Source organism: Saccostrea cucullata, unplaced genomic scaffold (genome assembly GCF_032062105.1).
Source record: "Saccostrea cucullata isolate Sc308-1 unplaced genomic scaffold, CSIRO_AGI_Scuc_v1 ctg9725, whole genome shotgun sequence".
NCBI lineage: Eukaryota > Metazoa > Mollusca > Bivalvia > Ostreida > Ostreidae > Saccostrea > Saccostrea cuccullata.
Window position 1 is genome coordinate 15,195 of NW_026925245.1, and position 9,900 is coordinate 25,094.

Consider the following 9,900-nt stretch of genomic DNA (forward strand, 5'->3'; position numbering starts at 1 on the left):
CTGTAAGAATATACAAATTTATCTTTATATGCTATGTTTAAGCATGTTTTAAAGTTGAAAACTTCTGGCCTAGCCTGTTATGACAGGAAGCATGCTTGAAACTGACAGTAGAACTCTCTTAAGTTTGGGAACTTCAAATCTTAATAATCAAATGTGCTATGGTAGGAAAAAAGGTTTCAAAAATACATGTTAATTTCTTCTAAATGGTCAAATTCTTTCTCATCATCGCTATTCTCCATTCGTGATTATTCAGTAACTTTCTTCAAGCATCACGTCTTTACCTCAATTATGAAGATTCAAAACAAAAGTGGATAGCTCTAATAAATAGTAATTTCATTTTCTTGCCACTAAAATACGAATTGAGTGTTTTCAAACTTTTTTCCAATCTATAAGTATGCATTCCATTAGCCTAAATTGTCTGGTTTTATTATAATACGTGATATAAACAACTAACATCATATCGCTGTTTTGACCAATATAATGTTGACCCTAGGATGGTCTTGACCATTAAGGCTTGGGCAGATTCCAACCGCTCGGGCTGATATACCAACGGCCGAGATCAAAACATATACAGCACTGTGATATTTTACATATATCAGGGAGCTTACTTGTAAGTTTCATGTTTTTTTTTTAATTCTTTTTTTTCCTCTCAAAATTATTGCATAATCACATGTAAAACTTTGATCCTCTATTTTGCCCCCCCCCCTTCCCCCTACACCAGGAGCCATGATTTGAACAATTTAATAATTGTACATATTTCAAATTTTTTATATTTTTTTTCCTCTAGAGCATTGGAATATTAATCCCATATGTAAAACTTTGATCTTTTATTGTGGAACCATGATTTTATCAATTTAGATTTTTTTTTACAGTTCTAGAGTTAAGGAACCTTATATGTAGGTTTTCTCCTTTCTGACTTAATGCTTAATTCTTAACAAATTTTTTATCTTCCTATTTTAAACTTTGCTCCAATAACGATATTATGATTCCACACTGTCTTAAATATGTTTACCTTCTTTTTAATTATCTCCTCTAGAATTTGGACTTGACCCTCAAACAAATTATAATAAATTCATCACTACCAAAGATTCTTTACAAAGACTTTGGTAAAATTGGCCCAGAAGTTGAACGTTCTCCAAAACATAAATAAATAAAAATCTATACAACTGTATGTTAAAAGTTTACGGACAAACTAACAGACAGAGGCCGGACAATGATGGTGATCAGAAACGTTCACAAACTTTTAGATTATAAATGAACCAATAACAAATGTAATAAAGATATATATACCACAGAGACTTTGGTTATGTAGAGTGCACGGAACCCTGTGCCTGTGTCATTAGGATCTGGGAGATAACCAGTACAACCAAAATGATGCTGCTTTATACCATTCCTGGAACAATCTGTGTTTAAGAAAGACATACTGTCATTATTGCATTTAAATCTTAAACATCATCATTAAGTTTTCTACCATTAAAATTAATGTTCCATCACTGGCAAAGCAATCTTTAACTGAGGATCTGTGTTTAATATCGATTTCCAGAATACATGGATCTAGAAACTTTTAAAACCTTGGATGAATAGATAATCATATTTTTTAACTTAAGCCAATATAATTAATTTGTACAGTAGTTTCTCAGAAACCTGTTTGGGGGGCGGAAGTGTGTACCCTTTTAAAGTATTTTCTAATTTTGCAAATTGAGACAAAAAGTGCTATGCTTTTAAAATACTTTAGATTCTGATACACAACATATTTTTTACAACAATGTTTTATCGGCAAAATTTTTATAAAGTATTGATAAATATAATTTTAAAGGTTTATTGATCAATATTAATAGTATGAGTATAAAATAGAAAGCAATCATTATCTGTTTTAAAGAAAAGGGGGATAACACATGCTAAAAAATCCCAAATGAAACTTTGCCATATTTTGCCTGAGAAACTAGAATAATTTTTTGGCATAAGTCATATACTAGTTAACATAAAAGGAAAACATGAAACCTGTACATATGGGATGTATTCTTCATCTACACGGATATCCATCACAATTTGTAGAACCTGTCAAAATTAAATCAAACTTATTGACAGACAACTTTTTCATATATTTACATGTTAAGTAGAAAATGCCTTCACATAGTAATAATTATCATCATTATTTAATAATAGGCATCAGATATACAAAGTTAAGCTTTTTATTTATTAATCAAGAAATAAAAGAATACTACTCATTTTTCTTTTCCCAGATTAATTAGAGGTTTTGAAACATACATTTTATAATCTGATAATTTTGGTACGAGTTGCATATACTTTCATCCAATAAAAGATTATTTTTATACAGTTATGGGACTTAACGCATAATTTAGTATCAACTCTTCTGAAAAATTATTTGTTTAAAAGTTTTATTAACTTTGGTCCCGTATTATGGCTCCACACTATCCTAATTATTCCCCTTTTTTTAATTATCTCCCTTTGGAGATGAAAATTGGCCCTTCATTTGAAGAATTTTAAATTTGTACCAACTTTGGTTCAATTTGTCCCAGTATTTGTATGTTCTCAAATAGCAACAAAAATATATAATTCACAGATGGACAACTAAGCATACAGACAAACAGAGCCAGACAATGGGTGATCAGAAAAATTCACAAACTTTCAAATTAGGTCAACGAATAGTAAAAGTGAAAAAAGAAATGTATACCTACAGAGATTTTCTTTAGTTATGTAGAGTACTTAGAACCCTCTGTCTGTGTCATCAGCACTTGGGAGCTAACCGGTACAACCAAAATGATGCTGCTTTATTACATTCTTGGAACAATCTGTTTAAAAAAGATGAACTGACATTATTTCATTTCATTCTTTTAAACACATTAAAAAGTTTGCTTATTACAGTATTACAAATTTAAATTTTATAATGTTCTTCATTTGGGATGCAGAATTTACAGATACAAGTTTCAAATTAATTTGCATAAAATAAGAACCAGCAGGTTTAAAAACTTTGTATGCATAAGTAGTGTTTTATTTACCTTTAGGCCAAAAAATCTTAGTTTCTCAGACACTTCATCAGATAAAACAATGCCACATCAATCTTTATTCTCAGCCTGAAAGGGTAAGAAATTGATAACATAATTTTTCCAGTTAAACTAGAAATATGTCCATAGACATGAATGCCCCGCCGAGGATATATCAGTTAAGCAACATGAAAAATTATATGTGTATAAAATTTGATCAGAATATCTTGAATAGTGATACAGCTGAATTGCTTGTATGGAAAATATAGGTCAGATCAAGCATCTGAAGCAAGTCTGGTACTGTCCATCCATGCAAGTTTGGTTCAGGTAGGGCATACAGTTACTTGGGAATGAAAATATAGGTCAGATCCATCATCCGAAACAAGTCTGGTTGTATCCATCCCTACATGCATAATCCATGCAAGTTTGGTTCAGGTAGGGCTTATAGTTACTTGGGAATGAAAATATAGGTCAGATCTGTATATAAAATTTGACCAGTTTGGTTCAGGTAGGGCTTATAGTTACTAGGGAATAAAACTGTAGGTCAGATCCAGCATCCGAAGCAAGTCTGGTAGTGTCCATCTCTAAATGCATCATCCATGCACGTTTGGTCCAAGTATGGCTTATAGTTCCTTAGGAATGGACCTGCTCCAAAAACTTCAACCTGCATTTGGAAAATGTAGGTCAGATCCAGCATCCGAAGCAAGTCTGGTAGTGTTCATCCCGAGATGCATCATCTGTGCAAGTTTGTATCAACATGTAAAGTTTGATAACACCATCTTGAATGGTATGTTTAAAACTGAGCTAAACACTAATTTAAGAAAAGTGAGATGAAGGTCAAAGAAAAGGTCAAGGTCAAAAAATGTTGATGCAGTTGCATAGCTCTCATCAATATCTATCAGCATATGAAGTTTGATGAAAATATCTTGGGTAGTTTCTTTGAAACTTAGCTTTAAACAAAGCTAAACGCAAAGTGTGACGGAAGGACGAAAGGACAGAAGGACGGAAGACGGACATGACAAACACTATATGCCCCGGCCATATTCATGGCTGGATATAAAAATGAGTTATTTAACTCCCCCTAACTATTTTGTTTCTTCATACTGTAGTATGTTTCTTTTGTAACAATGTCTTATCAGTAAACATTTTACAAAGTATTGATAAACATAATTTTAAGTTTATTTAGTATCAAATAATACATGTACAAGGATATACATGTATAATAGTAAGGAGTCATTATTTGCTGACAAGAAAAAGAGAGCTGGGGCTATCATGAAAAAATAAATGTTTGATGTATATAATGTACTCCAGATCATATTTTTCAGGGTTAATAGGTAGGTAGGTAGGAAGATAAGTATTGTTTTCTAATTATCTAACACATTGATAACTGTCGTTTAAATTACTGACTGAGACATAACTGTTTTTTTTTCTCATTTCAATGTATACATGGAACAGCTAGTCAGATTTAAGGTAGGTCGCGGGTTTACAGCATAAAAATTCTTACGAGAAGACCTACCTTGAACATTTGGTATAATGTTCCTTAGAATTTGAAGCATATTATCTGTAATTTTTAACAAATTTGCCTAAATGGTTTTAATGGTATATAACGGTAAACACACTATTGTTTTTGGTACTATTTTTACGCTTTACCATTGAAATATATAGCAAAATGACGTTTTTGCACCAAATTTATGGAGGGAGCTTATTTTAAAAATGTCGTATAACTTCTAAAATACGTAGACGAATTAGTCAAGAATTTCACAATATCAAGAAGAGATGGTACTAAAACTATTGAGATGAAAAAATTAATATGTGTTCTCGCTAGTTTTTTTGCTATTTCATTTCAAAGTTTGGTTTTATATTGCCAAAATGTTGCGTTTATGGCGTTATTTATGACTACAACGGCATGTTGAACGTAATCACGTTTAAATAGAAATCTTTATATTTGGATGACACAGATGTACACTTTAATTTTATAAATCATTTCTATTATTCGTGAAACTTGAACATTAGAAAGACCACATCTTATTTTAATTGTCTAGTATTATGAAATTATTCATAACACTGCCTACGAAGTCCGAATGAACGGTATTTAAGATATAAAATATCCTTCGTGCATTAGAATTAAGATGCAGCGACAACACCGCGAGTGATACTAGTAATATATTAATTCATATATTTTTAGGATGTACATGTTCATTAAGATTTCAGCTATTACACATGAATTTTAACACTTCATTCGAAAAATCCCGGCTACTAAGAGGAGGGGGGGGGGGGGTTACCGGCAACGTTCTTTCAATATTAGTCGCAAGCCAGCATATCGTCCTATAACTCTCAAACATCTGTTTATTTTTCGTCATCAAATATATCAAAATGTTGATTCAGCTTACACTGATAGATATTGTTATATATATAAAAAAAAACTGTACTTCATACTCGCATCATGTACATGTGTAATCTTATAGTTTATTATCATCTCTTTAATTACAGTGTCATAATTATAAGCTAAACCGATAGGCCGGCATTTGTATAACTTTATTACTATATGATGTACATGTATTTCACTTTTATACTAGTAAATCAATATGTTGTCGGCTTGCATATAGAGTGTACATAGCAACTCGACAAAATTCACGTATGAAATTTAAAAAAAAAACGAAAAAAATAACAGGTAAATTAACCATGTTTTTACTGTCGAGTACTGAATAGGTATGGTTTTATCCTGAAAATATACAAAAAGTTTTTTCGAGCTTTGATTGGAAACAAGATGTAAATTGAACGCTTACATATTAAGCGCTTACAAATTACGTGCGCACATGCAACCTAAGTTTTTGGCTAGAAGTACGGTAACTTATTTTTTACATATATTAATACTTTTTACACTGATTCATTTTGACAAAACTTTAGCAGTTTAATATCACTTACAATATACATTAATCCTTTCATATTAATAGTTTCTTCTAAGACATTACAAATAATCCCAACATAATTCAGACTTATTGAATAATACTCGATATTTGTTCATACATGCAGAGATTAACTTGGTACTTTTTAAATTTCCTTAGTTCGCATGGGATATTTATAATGAATTTTCAGATAATTAAACGGGAAACATTGTAACGTCGCCTTTGTGACGTAACTGACGTCATAATCAAATGTGCACAAAACACATCGATTCGTCGACTTTGTGTACCAAAATTGATGACAAAAGCAAACCCGCGACCTACCTTAATAATTATTGATATCAAAACTTTTAACGTCTTTAGGAAATAAAAGACTTTAACTTTGAAAACCCTATAGGCAATCTGTATTTCAAAGGAACCAGAAAAAGGGTAATGATAAAAATTTTAAATGCTGAGAAAAAAAAAATAATTGGGTACGTAGGTATGATTTTGATGGGTGTGTGTTAAGAAAAATAAAGTATGGAGAGAAAATTCTTTCATAATGTAAGATTTTTTTAATTTTGAGAAATTAATATAACAATCATTTGTTGATGATATGTAGACCCACTGCGACTTGTAAAATATCTAGTTAGATAAAAATAAAATACATGGTTACTGTCTTGAAATATAAGCGATATCTGGGCGAAGGTAAGAAAACGTGATAGAGAGTGGGACTTGCTCATACAGTTATAACATATTTTGTTTATCCTGCAACAAACTTTTACATTTGAACGTCCAAAACTAGCTATTTTCGACAGATTAAGGCACATCTCTGCAGTTGAAACTATGACGCCATGGCGTAAAAATTGCAATATGCATGACGTTGCAATGCTTTTAGAAAGTCGGAATAAATGCACAGGCTTTATTAGGGCAGTGACCGGAAAAATCTTTGGTTTATTAGGTTACCTTGATTAGGTCAATGCAAGGGGTAGTTATAGGATAAAAATGTCATATTTTTGTGTTTTGATATGCCCTCTTTTCACTTCACAATAAAGGCTACCCCGAATTTCCTTTTCATTTGTTTTAAATGAGGAATGGAAATTGCATGATATAGGTGAAAAACAAAACATTTCACCGATTTTTTTTTTACTTTGTCAATTCCTTTGTTTATTAGGTAGCTTAGTATATAATTGTGTCTAAAAACAGGAAAAATGGTCAATATTTTGAAAGTGTACCCATTTCACTAACAATAAAGGCAACGTAACAAAATGGGATTGTTAGGCACTGTAGCTCTCAGGTCGTTCATCCCAATATTTTCAGACCAGTGAGCTACAGAACTGCAGATAGAGTTTATATGGATGACTCAAAATTAATGAGATTTCTTTTTCAATAGGCCTATATAGTACATACATATTTTACAGGCACTAGTATAGATATCATAAAAGTGTGTATCAAAATCAGGGAAGTCAGTTCATTAACCCTACGAAGCATTATGAAAATTTTCTACTGAGAAATGTAAAAGATTTGAGAGGAAATAGACACATCATTCCTGACTTCTACTACTTATACCGTTGGCGTTGAGCCGGGCTGCAGGTTGAACAGACGGCATTTTTGCTCACAAGGGTGCGTTCGATAGTGAACGATCAATTCGGAATGTTTCGGGGCATAGTGACACTGTGTAAACGTATTCACCATGGTCCCGATGCAAGAAAGGCTAATTGAACACTAAAATCGCTTAGAGTTTTGGTTGATTCATTACACAATATATATTATTATTATACATTGGCGTCGGAAGCAAATTGAAAAGGGGGGGGGGGGCTAATTGAAAGAGAAAAAAAAATAATCCAGGAAAAGAAAAAATTGAAAAGCAAAACAAAAGGAAAGTCCCCAAACGCAAAATCTTATTTCTTTTTTTTTTTGGTGGTGGTGGTGGTGGTAGTGGGGTGCTTAGAATAAAATGTCTAACAGTTACTGTACAATTTTTTCTCACACCCTATTGCTAACCCATCTGTGACTACACTGAAATGCCTATATTGTTTGTATCTTTCCAAAAAAGCCCCCCCCTTCCTGTTCCGAAGCCTATGTTATAACTATATGTATTATATAATTGTCCGTTTCGAGCATAGGCACCTGATGTTACTTGTATTTCATTAAAAAAATAATGACCCATACCAACTTGGTAATTATTCTGTTATTTAAAAAAATATATAATTATGTAACTCCAAGTGCCTGTGGTTCCGTGTGCTGTATAAATATTTTGTTCTTTCCTGTTCTGTCTCATGCCCCGGAAAAATATAATGTCTCTAAAACCAACTTGAACATACAATTTTTTTATGTTAATAAAACCCGGCCCACCTGAATTTTCTCCAATGAGGTGCCCAACCAATTGAACAACTAGGCCACCAGTAATCTATCTAACTACCACATTCCTCCTTTCTTAAAGGTCTTTGCCCTCTTAGATACCAAACCAGGCTCATCCCTGCTGTCTTCCTCCTGTATTTTCCATCCAATGGCATGGTAACAAATATTACAGGAGAGCATAAAAATGCGATGGACGAGGGTCTGGAATCGAACCCAGCCCCCTGGGTTTTCTCCAGACAGGTGCTCTACCAAAGGCACGTATAGGCACGTCAGAGGAACGGGGGGTTGGTTCATCACTTTTCCCCCAAACATTACTTTTACTATTGAAAATGATCATTGAAATGGTTGTCCCCCTTTTGTTGAAGTGTAGTCAAATCAAAGCAGGTAATGAAGGGAAAAATAATGAAGGGGAAAACAATGAGGAGTTGATACCAAAGGCGCGAAGTATCACATATGACCGTAGGAATCGGGGGCGGGGGGGGGGGGGGGGTGGCAATAATAATTGCCGATATAATATATACTAAAGAAAACAAACAGTAAACTATAGAAAAAATGTAGTAATACGATAGAAAACAAAGCTACATTTGAATACTATGCTCGTGAACCCCTCAATAGAAACGTCTGATGACCTTTTTTTAATTGCTTGTCAAGGAATTTTTGGTATTTGCAATTGAAAGTACCTCCCTCTGAAAATTTATATCTGTCCACAAATATTAACTCAGATTTACCACAAAATTGTAAATAACAACTTTCTTCCCTATCCTTTTGTACGATGTAGACTGCACGCAATCTGTAAAATGAGTCAAACTCAAGTGGCCTACTTAAATGTATTGAATTTGTGTCTCTCTACTTCTTCTCCCGACGCAATTTTAGCACACTCTTCCTGTTTGCCAAGTCAGTAGAGTGAGACGTGATTTATTTATTAGATGAAGCGGATTTTTGTTTTTTGTCTTTCAAAATACTTCCGTGTCAACAAACACAAATCCAACATTCAAAATTTTTCAGGATCTAGGAACAATGAAGCAACAGACAATCAATAAATCAATAAACAAATCAGTCAATCAATAAATTAGTGAATTACTCATTGAACAGGCTGGAGAGAATACCCGAAATCGGGAATCATCCGTGATACCGCGTATAATCCCCGAGATTAGGGTATCGTTGAATCCGCGAAATCGGGTATACCGTGCAACTTTCTGTAAAAACAAAAAAATAAAGCAACGGCGCATTAAATACCAGTTAGTGTTACTTGCACATCAGTATCTTCAGAGTTTACTCTTATGAACCCAAATTATATGGTTGTCTACCAAGTTTAAAATCTCATGACCAACACACAGGTGCTCGTGGAAAGGACAAACAGATAACAGTTTCAAATCAAAAGGGTTTCAATGAAGAAACGCATAAAAAAATAAACAATATTTAACGTTAACGAACATGATTTTTTCAAAGTCTCATTCATACATATAAAATACATGGTAGGTGTCTTGAAACATGATGGAAAGCGAGGCTTGCCGAGCCCTTCATCCCGTTTTCGACCCAAGCCCAAATATCGCATATATATCAAGACAGTAACCATGTATTTTGTTTTTTCCTGCACCAAATCTTTACATCTGAATTCCAAAACGAGCTATTTTCAACCAAATTAAGGTACA

The 9,900-nt window shown here is 33.1% G+C and overlaps 1 long non-coding RNA gene across 1 annotated transcript; it reads right to left on the reverse strand.

Annotated features, from left to right (window-relative positions):
- Nucleotides 1-1,003: 1,003 nt before the first annotated feature.
- Nucleotides 1,004-3,449, reverse strand: LOC134268433 (uncharacterized). The gene is made up of 4 exons (XR_009992365.1): nucleotides 3,021-3,449; nucleotides 2,700-2,813; nucleotides 2,002-2,058; nucleotides 1,004-1,403 (listed from the first exon to the last, which is right to left on the reverse strand). It is a non-coding gene; the product is annotated as an uncharacterized LOC134268433 (long non-coding RNA).
- Nucleotides 3,450-9,900: the final 6,451 nt, after the last annotated feature.